This window comes from Nycticebus coucang, chromosome 17 (genome assembly GCF_027406575.1).
Source record: "Nycticebus coucang isolate mNycCou1 chromosome 17, mNycCou1.pri, whole genome shotgun sequence".
NCBI lineage: Eukaryota > Metazoa > Chordata > Mammalia > Primates > Lorisidae > Nycticebus > Nycticebus coucang.
In genome coordinates this window covers 36,582,016-36,597,935 of record NC_069796.1, presented here as the reverse complement: position 1 = coordinate 36,597,935, position 15,920 = coordinate 36,582,016, and the positions used below count along the sequence as shown (strand labels likewise).

The following is a 15,920-nucleotide window of genomic DNA, read 5'->3' as shown; positions in this document are numbered from 1 at the left end:
TCTGCAAAAAAAAAAAAAAAAAGAAGGACTGAATGTAATGCCAGTGTTCTAATTCAGCCAGACTGGAGAGAAACCCAGGCATGCAGGGCAGGGCGTGTGTAACATGCTTTCCCTGTGGCACGAGGAGCAAGCATGCTAAGTTCGTCCCAGCTCCTGGACGCTGAGGAGCTAAATTACACATTGCAATCTGTGATCCACAGCCTGCACAGGGGAAAGGTCCTGTGCACCTTTATACCCAGGGGAACAAAAGTGGCAACATACCAAGCAGCAGTTACTGTACACTGTTATGGCTGTACATAGGAATACGTGGCTCTTCCCCATGGGAAGAAAGCCTAGACAACTCATCTTGTCCCATACCCAAGGCCATGGGAGAGGAAGCTCAAATACTTTTTCCTGTTTCTTTGCCTTGACTTACCAAACCCATATGTCATTAATCTTTTGTATGGGCTTCTTTTTCGTCTGAAAGATGCCCAATATCTTTTCGGGAAAGGAGATACAAAGCTGCTCATTTAATAGTATAATTACGTACGCATAAGAAAAACGTCAGGGAAAGATCTATTGTTCCCTGTCTACTGCTTAGCCTAATTCAAAAATAAGGAACAGTGGGGGAGGGATGGCATCCCACATGGGCCTATGTTCCTAACAAGGGTTAATTTACCAGCATGCAAGCCTTGCTCAGAGTAATGTCACCCAATGGGGGCTCACCCTGATGAGGTAATGCTTTCCGCCCATGCTTCATTACTTGATGTTCTTGAGGAGGCTGGGAAGTGAAATGAGCTAGTTTTAAGGCCTAGTTTTACTTGGAGCTTTTTCCCCCTGGCAATTCACTAGGTCCTACTGAATCTTCTGCAAGCATGGCTAGTGCAGGGAATTTGCTGAAATCAGGTGGTGCTCAAAGAAGTGCTGGGGCTGTGAGGGTGTCTTCTAATCTGGCCCCTTACCCACATCCCTCTGTCAGCTCCCAGGGTTCTCAGTAGTAAGAACGTGTGAGATGTAGTTGACAATAAACCCTCAAAGAGCAGCAGCAAAGAAAAGCCTGCCAGTCCTTCGGTGAATACGCCCCATATCCTTTGCCATCTGTGACCTTGGGACCCAGCAGAGTTTCATATCTTAACCCTCTTTAGCTCAGGAGCAGTAGCACTGGCTATGAGTCAGGTCGATTGCCTCTATAGCTCCCCCACAAAGTTCAAGGGGTGATGATTAGGACAAGCGCTTCTTTCCAGCCATTTTTCCTCTGCCCATTGCCACTCCATTGCTTCTTTTGCCACCTCCATTCTGGGAAGTTGTGTTGTCTGCTCTGTAGTGGCAGGTAACTTCTTTGACAAGGTAACAACTTTACCTTGGAAAGTTCTTTACCATGTCTCTAAAGAACCTGGAGAACTCTTGGCTCTGCTTTTACAAAAAGATGTGTGCAAACTTCTGGGAAAGGGGGAGGAAACATCAGATTCCAGGCTGTGTGTAAACAGGGAATCTGAGGCTGGGAAGATGCAGTACTTGTGGGTGAGGTGGGGATAATAGGTGAGTGCTTGTCTCTGACAACCACCTAATTTTTTTTTACAACTCCTGCTTGTTTTTGCACACTTAAGAATTAGGCAACAAAGAAGCAAGAGGGTATACTCAGGATGGCTGAACTTTCTGAAGAAGTTTTTCAGGGCTGATTTGTAAAGAAGTGAACATTTGTACATATGAATAGGACTCCACAACCACAAGGGGGAAAATTAGTAGATGTAAGCTTCTAAAAGAGAATCGAAGCAGAACGGATTCAATGGACTCTGAGAGCTCAGGGTGACAGCATTCAGCAGGTGAATGGCTTCCCAAAAGCCTTGTAGAGTGAGTGATCAGACCGATTTGAAACATAACTTAGATGTAAGCATCTTGTTGTAAGAAAACAGCAAATTAAAACAGACACACCAACAATACAGAGGAAGGAAACTTTATTTGCTGAGGAGAACTCGGGTGTCTCAAGACGTGAAACACAAAGTTCCAGGGAATAGTTTTATCTAAACTCTTTTATACCTTTTTTTTCTCTTCAGTTCAATATTAACTACATAGTTAGGGCTATAGATGTTAGAAACCAGATGTTAATAACCATTGTTATTAGTTACAGAGTCTTTTTTTTTTTCTTTTTCTTTTCAAGGTTATTTCAGCTCAGTGTAAAGTCTGTTCTTATCTTTAGGGGAGTTGTTCTTCTGCAGCTGCCTGCTGCTTTCTCAGGATCACTAAGAAGTATAAGATTTATTTCTCCTTCCTTAGCTGAGCTTCACAGAATGAGATTCTGGGAGTCAAAAGGAATAAAATTTTATGCTGTGTAATCCTGGGAAAGAGGTTCTTTTTCTGTGACCCACTTTAAACTGTCCTGAAATAGGAAAATCAGCCTGAATTCAAAGGAAGATTATGTAAGAGAAAGGTTCACTTTAAGTGTTTAAAAGGCTAGAGATGGCATTTAAGATATTTTTTTTTTTTGGAGACAGAGTCTCACTTTGTCACCCTCGGTAGAGTGCTGTGGCATCATAGCTCACAGCAACCTCCAACTCTTGGGCTTAAGTGATTCTCTTGCCTCCACCTCCTAAGTAGCTGGGACTACAGGTGCCTGCCACAATGTCTGGCTATTTTTTTGTCGCATTGCTGTTTAGCTGGCCAGGGCTGGGTTTGAACCCACCAGCCTCGGTGTACGCGGCTGGCACTGTAACCACTGAGCTATGGGTGCTGCACCAGCATTTAAGATTTTAATAATATTGGCCAGGTGTGGTGGCTCATGCCTATAATCCTAGCACTCTGGGATACTGAGGTGGGAGAATTGCTTGAGATCAGAACTAAGACTCTATCTCTACAAAACATAGAAAAACTAACCAGACATTGTCATCCGTGCCTGTAGTCTCAGCTACTCAGGAGGCTGAGGTAGGATGATCGCTTAAGCCCAGGAGTTTGAGATTGCTGTGAGCTAGGCTGAGGCCATTGCACTCTAGCCTGGATGATAGAGCAAAATTCTATCTAAAAAAATTGTTTTTGATAATATTTTCTGAAATGTCCTAAAACTAACCACATGCAGGCCTCCACCTATAGGATAAAGGTTTCTCTCCATCTTGGTCTCACTCTACCCCTGTCACCCTCAACTGACAGGGATCTAACCCTTCCTAGTTTATCACAGAAAATGATGAAAGATGGGGGGGAGGGGAAGGGAGAAGAAATAATAAAATAATAAAAAGTAGGAGGTTTCCAGGTTGGATTTGCAGTCATGATATGCACTTACAGGATGAATCAGAGAAAACATTTGTGAAAGTGCTTTGTAAGCTGAAACATGATAATGATAGAGATTATTGCACCTCAAAAGAACAGAACTGTGTTTTATTCATTTTGTTCTACTCCAGTGCCCAGACCAGTGCCTGGCACTTTTTTTGTGTGACTTTTTATTGGAAAACATCAATTATATAAAGATAGAAAGAATATACAAAGATAAAAACCCTCCATTTATTCGTAGCCTGGTTTTAGGCTACCATTAGCTCATCAAATAGGTGTCTCAAGGGAGTTTAGCAGTTTCATAGACATAATTTACTCCATCTTCCTTTTCTTCTTTTTTAAATTTAGATACAGGGAGGCTGTAGGTGGGTGGATTGCCCTGAGTTCAGGAGTTCCAGACCAGCCTAAACAAGAGTGAGACCCCCTCTAAAAATAGCTGGGCATTGTGGTGGGCGCCTGTAGTCCCAGCTACTCTGGAGGCTGAGGCAAGGAGATCACTTGAGCTCAAGCGTTTGAGGTTGCTGTGAGCTATGATGCCACAGAACTCTACCAACGGTACAAAGTAAGACTCTGTGAAAAAAAAAAAAATAGATACTGGGTTTCGCTCTGTTGCCCAGGCTAGAGTGCAGGGCCATTCACAGGCATGAACCCCAGGGCACTGAGGCCTCAAACTCCTGGGCTCAAGTGGTCCTCCTGCCTCAGCTTCCAGCTGGCTGGGTCTAGTCAGTGTGTACCACCACGCCCAGCTCCATCGTCCTTTCTTGGAAGGTTATGATGAACTAGAAAAATCACATACCTATATTTCACATTAGGTTAACCATATTAGAGAAAAACAACAGCAAGATTCTTAGGAATACCTTTTTATTCTGGATTATTTAATAAAAGAATAATAATTTTAATTTTATAAAAAAGAAAGCCTCAAAATGTTTGTTGCTCATGCCTGTGATTAAAAGTTCATCACGCAAGCCTCCATTTGTGTGTGTGTGTGTTTTAAATTATAGCAGGGCAGGTTGGTGTAGGAAGGTTCCTGGAAACCCTGGTGCTGATTTGCCAAGTCATTAGCCCTCTGTTCTGTGATATGAATGCAATGGGGCCAAGGTCTTCATGTTTCTTGCTGTTTCTAGTTTATCTTTGACCCTTGTCCTGAAGACTGGTTCTTTATTTCTAAGGATTCAGATAATAGGCAGCCAAGTTTGCCTGAAGACTTCTTGGCAGTTTTCAACCTGTGTTCCAGTGGTCCTGCCTGAAATAGGCATCTACAGGGCTGAGTGTCTGGGTGAGTCACTCCCCTTTGGGGTCTCTACATTAGGGAGAAATGAGACTTTTTTGGCATAGGGATAAAGTGGATAAAGTACAGTGTTTAGGGTAAAATAAACTGGGGGCTTGAATTTCGTCTCGGTTCCGATATACAAAAGAAAGTGGGTTGTTTTAAGAAATGATTTATACCTACTGTAGTGGCTGACACATAGCCAAGTACTCAATATATTGCAGCTACTCTTAGATCAAAATGATGAAGTTATAATCTTAAAAATAGGCAACTGAAGAGAATTTTGCTTTTTATTCTTTATTTTTCTGAAGTCTTTGAATTTTCCCAATGACTCCGCATTACTATTACTTTTGGTGCCAAAAACCAGGAACAAAGACATATTGTTTTTGTATTTGACAAAACAGAGAAAACGTGAAGGTATGAATATTAGACTATCTGTGAGGCCCTCTGTAAGTATTTGCCTAGATCCAACATCATAGCTGGATAGAGAAGAGTAGTTCTTGGATGTGGAAGAGTAAGAGCTTATATTTAATTAAACAAAACTACTACTTCATGGTTTGGGACTTGGATTTTTGGACCAGTGACCAAAATGACTTCTAATGATAGCAGGACCACACAGGAGGGGTGAAGAGATGTTTCCGTAATCTTCTGTTCTACCCATAGCTCTGTTATAAAACGAGAAAGGCCCTGAAAAAGGCAATCTCAGAGTTGTAGTATCTCAAAATCCAAGATGGCTGGGTATGCATAGTACCTCCCTCTAAGTTCTTCTTTTAGCTTCCTGTCAGGTCAGCATGCCAGATTTTATTAGACATGCCAGATCCCTAATAATGATATTTTTCTTTAGGTCTTAGGAAACTTTCCTGTATTATATGTGCCTACAAATTTCTCTGTGGTTTACACATTTAGCTCCTATCACTGGATGATACATGGATGAGAAAACAGATAAAAACCTTTTATTGAATATGAGACATAGAGGCCAGGCACAGTGGTTCACACCTGTAATCTTAGCACTCTGGGAGGCTGAAGTGGATGGACTGCTTGAGCTCCTGGGTTGAAGACCAGCCTGAGCAAAAAGGCAAGAGGATCATTTGAGCCTAAGAGTTGGAGGTTGCTGTGAGCTATGATATCATAGCACTCTACCCAGGGCAACAGCTTGAGACTGTCTCAAAAAATAAATAAATAAATAAAAAAAGAAAGAAAGAAAGAAAATAGGACTAAAAAAATAGAAATCCTGTTTTCTTACTCGTAGGTAACTTACTTCAACTCTGAAAAGAGTTTTCATAGAATTAACTGCATTTCTGCAATATCCTTCAGAATTCTCTGGTGATTAGCTTGTATACAGAAGGGGACTAGCATTGAGATAGTGGCAAAGGTCTATATGGTATACAATGGTATTACGTTTCATCACATTGCTAAATATTTTAATTTTAAATTGTGAATATACAAAAGAGAGTGCATATATATAGTTTGAAGAATAATTATGAAAAGGAAATCCCATGTACCCTGTGCTCAGCTTGAGAAGTAGACTATTACACAAGCTCTAAGGTCCCAGGTGGACTGCTAGCGTGGTGGTACAGTTTGGCTGCTGCACAAATGTGCCTTGCTAATGGAGGAGGGATTTGCCTTCCAGTGAACATAAGCTTTCTTTTATGTACGAAGCCACCATCAGCTGCTGGGCTGAGGGTCCATGGGACTGCACTAGCCCATTGGAGATGTCTTTTGTGTAATTTATCTGCCCAGAGAACTATCCTCTTTCTAGTTCACAGAATGGCATCTTGAGTCTCACTTTCTTGCCCTGGTAGAGTGCTCTGGTGTCACAGCTCACAGCAACCTCAAACTCTTGGGCTTAAGTGATTCTCTTGCCTCAGCCTACCAAGTTGATGGGAGTATAGGTATATGCCACTACACCAGGCTAATTTTCTATTTTTTTGTTGAGATGGGGTCTTGCTCTTCCTCAAGCTGGCCTTGAACTCCTGGCCTCAAGCAATCCTCCTGCCTCGGCCTCCCAGAGTGCTAGGATTTCAGGAGCGAGCTGCTGGACCCAGCCTGATTTTATACTTTACATAAAAAAGCCATTCTGTATGTTTCTTTTCTTTTTCTTTTTCCTTCTTTCTTTTTTTTTTTTTTTTTGACACAGAGTCTCAAGCTGTGACACTGGGTACAGTGCCATGGCATCGTCATAGCTCACTGCAACCTCCAACTCTTGGGCTCAAGCTATCTCTTGCCTCAGTCTCCCAAGTAGCTGGGACTACAGGTGCCCGCCACAACGCCTGGCTATTTTTTGTTGCAGTTGTCATTGTTGTTTAGCTGGCCCGGGCTGGGTTTGCACCTGCCAGCCTCGGGGTATGTGGCTGGTGCCATAACCACTGTACTACAGGTGCTATTGCCTCAGTGTTTCTATTTTTAGTAGAGACAGGGTCTTGCTTTTTTTGCTGAGGCTGGTCTTGAACTCCTGAGCTCAAGCAATCCACCCACCTGGGCTCCTCAGAGTGCTAGGATTATAGGTGTGAGACACCATGCCTGGCTACATGTTTCTATTGTATTTTATTTACCTTCTATAAGATTCAACCAGGTGGTTATCTGTAGTTCTTAGTCTAGGCTTATTCATTTTCTATTGCCATATGTATTTCATTGTATGGTTCATCCTTCTGTGGTGGGAATTTTTTTTTGTTTTTTTTTTTGAGAAAGAGCCTCAAGCTGTCACCCTGGGTAGAGTGTCATGGCATCACAGCTCACAGCAACCTCCAACTCCTGGGCTCAAGCGATTCTCCTGCCTCTGCCTCCCAAGTAGCTGGGACTACAGGCACTTGCCACAACACCTGACTATTTTTTGGTTACAGTCGTCATTGTTGTTTGCAGGGCCTGGGCTGGATTCAAACCCGCCAGCTCAGGTGTATGTAGCTGGCGCCTTAGCCGCTTGAGCCACAGGCGCCGAGCCCTGTGGCTGGAATTTTATGTCATTTCCACTTGGGGGCTATTAGAATCAATGCAGACAGGAACATTTTGCCTTGTCTTCTGCTACCTATGCACACGTAGATTTCCAATGAGTGGAAGTGCTCAGTTACAGAGTTTTTGTGTCTTCAGCTTTGGTAAACAATGGTAATAGATAATTGTAGATAATTGTTCTCCAGAGTAACTGTAAGAATTTATTCTCCTGCTAGCAAGGCATTGTGCACAATAGGTGAGATCCCTCCAAGTACCCTCTCTCCATTTGCCCTCCCCCCCCCCGCCTGCCCCTCCTTCTTTCTGGACGATATTTGTGTTTTATCATTCATATGAATGTGTAAGTGATTATATATTGGTTTCATAATAGTATTGAGTACATTGGATACTTTTTTTTTTTTTGGAGACAGAGTCTCATTATGTCGCCCTTGGTAGAGTGCTGTGTTGTCACAGCTCACAGCAACCTGAAACTCTTGGGCTTAAGTGATTCTCTGGCCTCAGCCTCCCAAGTAGCTGGGGCTACTACAGGTGCCCGTCAGAACACCCAGCTATTTTTTTGTTGTAATTGTTACTATTGTTTGGCAGGCAGGGGCTGGGTTCGAACCTGCCAGCCTCAGTGTATATGGCTGACACCCTAGCTGTTGAGCTACAGGCGCTGAGCTTTTTTTTTTTTTTTTTTTGAGACAGAGTTTCAGTATGTTGCCCTTGGTAGAGTGCTGTAGTGTCATAGCTAACAGCAACCTCAAACTCTTGGGCTTAAATGATTCTCTTGCCTCAGCCTCCCAAGCAGCTGGGACTACAGGTTCCGGCCACAACCTGGCTATTTTTTTTTTTTTTTTTTTTTAAGAGACAGAGTTTCACTTTGTTGCCCTTGGTAGAGTGCACAGCTCACAGCAACCTCCACCTCCTGGGCTTACGCGATTCTCTTGCCTCAGCCTCCCGAGTAGCTGGGACTACAGGCGCCGCCACAACGCCTGTTTTTTTTTTTTTGCAGTTTGACTGGGGCCGGGCTTGAACCTGCCACCCTTGGTATGTGGGGCTGGCGCCCTACCCTCCGAGCCACAGGCGCTGCCCCACCTGGCTATTTTTTAGAGATGGAGTCTCGATTTTGCTCAGGAGATCTCAAACTCCTGAACTCAAGCAATCCACCAGCCTCGGTCTCCCAAGTGCTGGGATTACAGGTCTAAGTCACATTTCTGGGCCTTTTTCACTTCCATTCTTGAGATACTTTCCTCAGAAGAATATGTTTCAGCTCCATCCAGGTAAACATAAAAGATGTAAAGACTCTTTTTATGGCTGCATAGTATCCCATAGTGTACATATACCACAATTTGTTAATCCATTCATGGGTTGATAGGCATTTGGGCTGTTTCCATGACTTGGCTGGAATTATGAATTGGGCTGCAATGAACACTCTGGTGCAAATGTCTTTGTTGTAAAATGATTCTTGTTCATCTGGGCAGATACCTAGTAATGATATTGCAGGATCAAATGGTAGGTCAACTTTTAGTTCCTTGAGAATTCTGCATACTGCTTTCCAAGAAGGCTGTATTAGTTTGCAATCCCACCAGCAGTGTATAAGTGTTCCCGTCTCTCCATATCCATGCCAACATTTGCATTTTTGGGATTTAGTGATGTGGGCTAATCTTACTAGAGTTAAGTGATATCTCAAAGTGGTTGTGATTTGCATTTCTCTGATGATTAAAGATGATGAGCATTTTTTGAGACAGAGCCTGAAGCTGTAGCCCTGGGTAGAGTGCAATGGCATCACAGCTCACAGCAACCTCCAACTCCTGGGATCAAGCGATTCTCCTGCCTCCAACTCCCACAGGCTGGGACTACAGGTGCCTGCCACAGCGCCCAGCTATTTTTTGGTTGCAGCTGTCATTGTTGTTTGGTGGGCCTGGGCTGAATTTGAACCCGCCAGCTCAGGTGTATGTGGCTGGTGCCTTAGCTGCTTGAGTCACAGGCGCCGAGCCAGCATTTTTCTTTTTTTGAGACAGAGTCTCACTATGTCGCCCTGGGTAGAGTGCCATGGTGTTACAGCTTACAGCAACCTCAAACTCTTGGGCTTAAGCCATTTGCTTGTCTCAGCCTCCCAAGTAGCTGGGACTATAGGCAGCCGCCACAATGCCTGGCCATTTTTTGTTGCAGTTGTTATTGTTGTTTAGCAGGCTCGGGCCAGGTTCAAACTTGCGAGCCTCAGTGTATGTGGCCAGTGCCGTAACCAGGGAGCTACGGGTGCCAAGCCGATAAGCATTTTTCCATGTGTTTGTTGGCCATACGCCTGTCATCTTCAGAGAAGTTTCCATTCAAGTCTCTCGCCCACAGAGAAATGGGGTTTGTCCTTTTCTTATTAATTTTAATTCTCTGTAGATTCTAGTTATCAGACCTTTGTGAGAATTATAACCTGCAAAAATCTTCTCCCATTCTGAAGGCTGATTTTCTTACAGTTCCTTTAGCTGGGCAAAAGCTTTTTGGCTTGATCAGATCCCAGTAATACATTTTTGGTGTTGCTTCAGTTCCCAGGGGGGGTCCTCCTCATAAAATATTTTCTCAGGCCAATATCTTCAAGTGTTTTTCCTGCATTCTCTTCTAATATTTTTATAGTTTCATGTCTTAAATTTAAATCTTTTACCCTATGAGAATAATGTTTGTTAGTGGTGAAAGGTGAGTGTTCAGTTTCATTCTTCTACAGGGTGCTAGCCAGTTGTCCTAGTATCATTTGTTAAATAGGGAATCTTTTTCCCAATGTATGTTTTTGTTAGGCTTATCAAAGATCAAATGACGATATGTGGCTGGGTTTATCTCCAGATTCTCTGTTCTGTTCCATATATCTACATGTCTATTTTTGTGCCAGTATCAGGCTGCTTTGATCACTATAGGTTTGTAGTATAACCTGAAGTCTAGTTTCCTTTTTTTTTTTACTAATATGCAAAATGAAGCTGTGCATATTTTGGTACTTTTGATGCATATGTGCACACATTTTTGCTGTATATAAGTAATACTGCTAAAGTTTACAGTATGTGTATGTATATTAAACTTGTTTGAGATGTATTCATGAAATATATGGAGTCCAAAAAATGTATACAAATTTTAAGAAAGGAAAAAACTATTGAAATTTTAATACTTAAGTCACATTTGACTTCTGCAATTAAGCTATCAGATACATATGCAAGATAACAAACATTGGTATATATTGAATATTACATAATTTTAATACAATTTTTTTCTTTTTTTAGGTTTTTTCTTAAAATGTATATACTTTTTTGCACCCTCTGTATTTATAGGCTTTTAATCTTTGAAAAAAATTAATATTGCATGTTCTTATGTTCTTAAGTATATCTGCAGTAAAAAGCCATTTAGCTCCATTTTAGTGCTTTTGACTTTTTTTTTTTTTTTTGTAGAGACAGAGTCTCACTGTACCGCCCTCGGGTAGAGTGCCATGGCATCACAGAGCTCACAGCAACCTCTAACTCTTGGGCTTATGCGATTCTCCTGCCTCAGCCTCCCGAGCAGCTGGGACTACAGGCGCCCGCCACAACACCCGGCTATTTTTTTTGTTGCAATTTGGCCAGGGCTGGGTTTGAACCCGCCGCCCTCGGCATATGGGGCCGACGCCCTACTCACTGAGCCACAGGCGCCGCCCTTGACTTTTTTTTTTTAAGACAGTCTCACTATGTTGCCCTCAGTAGAGAGCTGTGGCTTCACAGCTCACAGCAACTTCAAACTTTTGGGCTTCAGTGATGCTCTTGCCTCAGCCTCCTGAGTAGCTGGGACTACAGGCGCCCGCCACAACGCCCAGCTATTTTTTGGTTGCAGTTGTCATTTTTGTTTTAGCAGGTCCAGGCTGGGCTTGAACCCACCAGCCTTGGTGTATGTGGCTGGAGCCCTACTCACTGAGGTACAGGTGCCGAGCTGAGACCCCTGTCTTTAAAAAAGAGCCGGGCCTTGTGGTGGGTGCCTGTAGTCCCAGCTACTTAGGAGGCTGAGCCAAGAGAATGGCTTAAGCCCAAGAGTTTGAGGTTGCTTTAAGTTGTGAGGCCAGGGCACTCTATCCAGGGTCACAAAGTGAGACTCCGCCTTAAGAATAAATAAATAAATACAATACAGTAAAATTTCTTATCCATTTAAAAAATTAAGATCCTTCCTGGCTCAGTGCCTGTAGCTCAGTGGTTAGGGCGCCAGCCACGTGCAGTGGGTTTGAACCCAGCCCGGGACCTGCTAAACAACAATGAAAACAACAACAAAAAGATAGCCAGGTATTGTAGGGGGAACCTGTAGTCCCAGCTAGTTGGGAGGTTGAGGCAAGAGAATTGCTTAAGCCCAAGAGTTTGAGGTTGCTGTGAGCTGTGATGCCATAGTACTCTACTGAGGGTGACAAAGTGAGACTCTGCCTCAAAAAAAAAAAAAAAATTAAGATCCTCCTATTCCATTTAAAAGCTTCTAATAAACTGGAAGTTATACATACTGATTCACTTATTGTAGTGATTATCTAGAAATTTTAACATGCATATTTAGCTCAACAAATCACACACAGTATATTTAGCCTTCTCTTACACAATACAAAGCCTTACAACTACTTTAATCACTCACTTATAATAGTACATGTAAAATTACCAAAGAATAGAAGTTATACATTATTACTATTATTTTAGACAATCAGTACTGTTTAGATTTACCACGTTTGCAAGTTTATTCATTATTTCTTCTTGCATTTTGGATATTCTTTATGACATTACTGTATTTTTTCCAGACAAGCTTTTTTTGGCATTTCTTTTAGTGAACATCTATTCGTAATAAATTCTCTTATGTTTTAAAATCTGAATTTTAACTGATTTTTTAAATTAAATTAAATCATAGCTGTGTATATTAATGCAATCATGGTTAACTGATTTTTTTTTCTATGTCCAACTCATTTTTTAAAATTTTGATTAACACGAGGGTACATGTGATTAGGTTGCAGTGTTTGTGTCTGTTAGGTGATGTCCCTCTTGCAGTTGTGCCCCTCACCAGGAGCTGTGCTCTATACCGCTACATTGTCGCCACTAAGTGAGAGCATGCCAATGCCTTTCCTACCTCCCCACAACTTGAATGAAATTGAGTTTTCCTCTCGTGTGGGCAGGTATTAGTTCATCTACTGGCTTCACATCACCATTGAATTCATTCGATACTTGCTTTTCCATTCTTGTGATACTTTACTGATTTTTCAAATTTTATACTATTTATCAAAAAATGTTTTTTACTCTTCTAATATGTAGTTTCAGTGAGTATAGGACTGGGGGTTTATAGCAACCTCATAACATTTTGAAGATATATTCCAATATTTTCTGGCTTACACTATTACTGTTGAAAGGTCAGTTGTCAGCCAAAATCTCTCTTCTTTGAAGATTAATTGGCTTAGCGCTCAAGCGGCTAAGGCGCCAGCCACACATACCTGAGCTGGTGGGTTCGAGTCCAGCCTGGGCCCGCCAAAAAACAACAGTGACGGATGCAACCAAAAAATAGCCAGGCACCAGTAGTCCCAGCTACTCGGGAGGCTGAGGCAAGAGAATCGCTTAAGCCCAGGAGTTGGAGGTTGCTGTGAGCTGTGATGCCATAGCACTCTACTCAGGATGACAGCTTAAAAAAAAAAAAAAGAAAAAAAGGGGCGGCGCCTGTGGCTCAGTCAGTAAGGCGCCGGCCCCATATACTGAGGGTGGCGGGTTCAAACCTGGCCCCCGGCCAAGCTGCAACCAAAAAATAGCCGGGTGTTGTGGCGGGCGCCTGTAGTCCCAGCTACTCGGGAGGCTGAGGCAAGAGAATCGCTTAAGCCCAGGAGTTGGAGGTTGCTGTGAGCTGTGTGAGGCCACGGCACTCTACCGAGGGCCATAAAGTAAGACTCTGTCTCTACCAAAAAAAAAAAAAAAAGATTAATCCATCTTTTTTTGCTGCCTAATTTTAAGATTCCCCTCTTTCTCTGGTGTCCTGAACTTTAACTATGTGTGCATTTCATTTTATACCGCTCATTAATTCTGGAAAATGGTCAGCCACTATTTCTTTGAATATTGCCTTTCCTCCATTCTATTATCTTCTTCTTAGGAGAAGGAGAACTCTAATTAGACACTTTTTGTTTTTTGGAGACAGAGTTTGTCGCCCTCAGGAGAGTGCGGTGGCAAATGCTGTGGCGTCACAGCTCACAGCAATCTCAAACTCTTGGGCTTAAGCGATTCCCCTGCCTCAGCCTCCCAGGTAGCTGGGACTACAGGCGCCTGCCACAACGCTCAGCTATTTTTTTCTTGTTGTTGTTGTAGTTGTCATTGTTGTTTAGCAGGCTCAGGCCAGGTTCAAACCCGCCTGCCTTGGTGTATGTGGCCAGCACCCTAACCATTGTGCTATAGATGCCGAGCCACTAATTAGACATTTTTTGAACACTTCCATTGTTCTGGAGTTCTTTTCTTCCTCTTGTTCTCCTCATCCTCCTTCTTCTTCATTCAATTAATTAACTTTTTGTGATATTCTATCATTAAAATTTATTTTAGGTCAGATTCTTTGGAGCCTTACCTGGAGGATTCTTTTGCTTTTACCAGCTGCCTGGGAGAACTAAAGAGACCCCTTTTATAATTTCCAGCTTGGGTTTTTTGGGTCATACAAGTAATGTGAAATTCTAGCTCTTTATAATATGCTTGCAAACTTGTTTAGGAATTCTTAGAGGAGAGTTTCCTTTTTCTTTTTTTCAACTCCTTCCATAGTTAAGGTGGAAACGGTCAGGTATCCTTACCCTTTCCCTCTGTAGGCCAGGTTTTTTTCTTGTTCTCCCAATGAGGATGTGGCCTTCAGAGTCCCTAGTTTTGGGGAGATTGTCAATATGATATATAGGCAATATGCCAGGGGCATCCCTACAGATGACTTATTTGGTCTAGGTGAGGTCACAGATGGCTTCCTAAAAGGACACTTAAGCTGAATTTAGGCTTACTGAACAATGAGTAGTGGGATTCTGGCATGCGATAGGCATAATTAATTACACTGTGTTCACCGCAAGACAGGAATCATGTCTGTACATTCACTGCTGTGTCTCCAGCACTTAGCACAGTACCTGGCATATAGTAAGTGCTTAATAAATATTTTTTGGCATATGAATTAGTATCAAAGCATTTCTAGGTGGAAAAAACAATATACATAAACAAGAAGAAACAACAGTAAAATCTTATTAAAAAGCAAAAGATTTGGTTAAACTATGGGCTATTTATTTTTTCAACAAATGTTTTTACAATGCTTGTTTTTGGCAAGAGACATTGCCATACTACAACAGGAAAAATAAAGACACATGCATAATAACTATAACATTTCTCTTTTGTATACACAGATTGGTTTTTCAGTCACCAGGAATATCTAAAATAGGGGTCACCAGGAATATCTAAAATATCTAAAATAGGGAATATCTAAAATAAACCTTCATGTTTCATTGCTTCTCTGATGATCTTGGGGATTGGGAAACCATCAAATGCTTGTACAAATTATTATATATTTGTCTTTAGTGGAAAGGAGGAGTCAGGTATAAATGTTTGGTGAAAGTATAGTTGTAGTTAGATTGCAATCTGCAAACATTTGAGTTGTCAGTTTGCCCCAGAAGGTGTGGTCCAAATGCAAGATGCCTGAGAAGGGGCCTGGTTGGTCACATAATAGGAAGGCCCAAAAGCCTGAGACTATTTTTTTATTTTTTGTAGAGACAGAGTTTCACTTTGTCACCCTCAGTAGAGTGCCATGGTGTCACACAGCTTACAGCAACCTCTATCTCCTGGGCTTAGGTGATTCTCTTGCCTCAGCCTCCCAAGTAGCTGGGACTACAGGCACACCCCCACAACACCCGGCTATTTTTTTGTTGCAATTTGTCTGGGGACGGGTTTGAACCCACCACCCTTGGTATATGGGGCCGGTGCCCTACTCACTGAGCTACAGGCGCCACCCCAAGCCTGAGACTATTAAGGAAGAGGGAGAGTATGTTGAGAGCCGCCTTCCTGGATTTCTGGTTAAAGGAACAGCAGAAGGTTCATGTTTTGTGAAGGTCATAATCTCACTGAGTCTTTGAGAACTTTTTTCTTTCCCCTATAAGGACATAGGGAAAGGGAAGAGGAGGAATGGGATAACTATTCTTTGTTATTTATTTATTTCTAAGAGTTTAAAAGTTCTGATTGTGAAAGAAATATCTAGCTGACTATAGAAATTTAACAAAGAAGCCAGAACAAATTAGTCTTATAGCTGATGCTCACATTGGCTTACACTATTGTCATACACTGAACTCCAAGTTATCAAGCCAAAAATGTTGACTTGGCAAAGATGAGAGTTACTGTCAATTGTTCCAGCTCCCCAAACTGGATTTGACTGGCACCAGTGCTGTGTGAGTAAATCAGAAGCTGAAATGCACACTGTGTTAACTTTGGTTTAGTTCCAAAAAATTCTATTCCAGAGATAATGTAAGATGAAACTTATTCAG

General features: G+C 42.1%; 1 protein-coding gene across 1 annotated transcript in view; it reads left to right on the top strand.

The window, feature by feature from the left end:
• The first annotated feature begins 4,423 nt into the window (after nt 1–4,423).
• The window catches only part of FAM13B (family with sequence similarity 13 member B), a 124,443-nt gene continuing 112,946 nt past the window's right edge, over nt 4,424–15,920 (top strand). The window contains exon 1 of the mRNA XM_053566054.1: nt 4,424–4,513. The gene's annotated coding sequence lies outside the window, so the exon portion shown is untranslated. The remainder of the gene's footprint in view (nt 4,514–15,920) is intronic.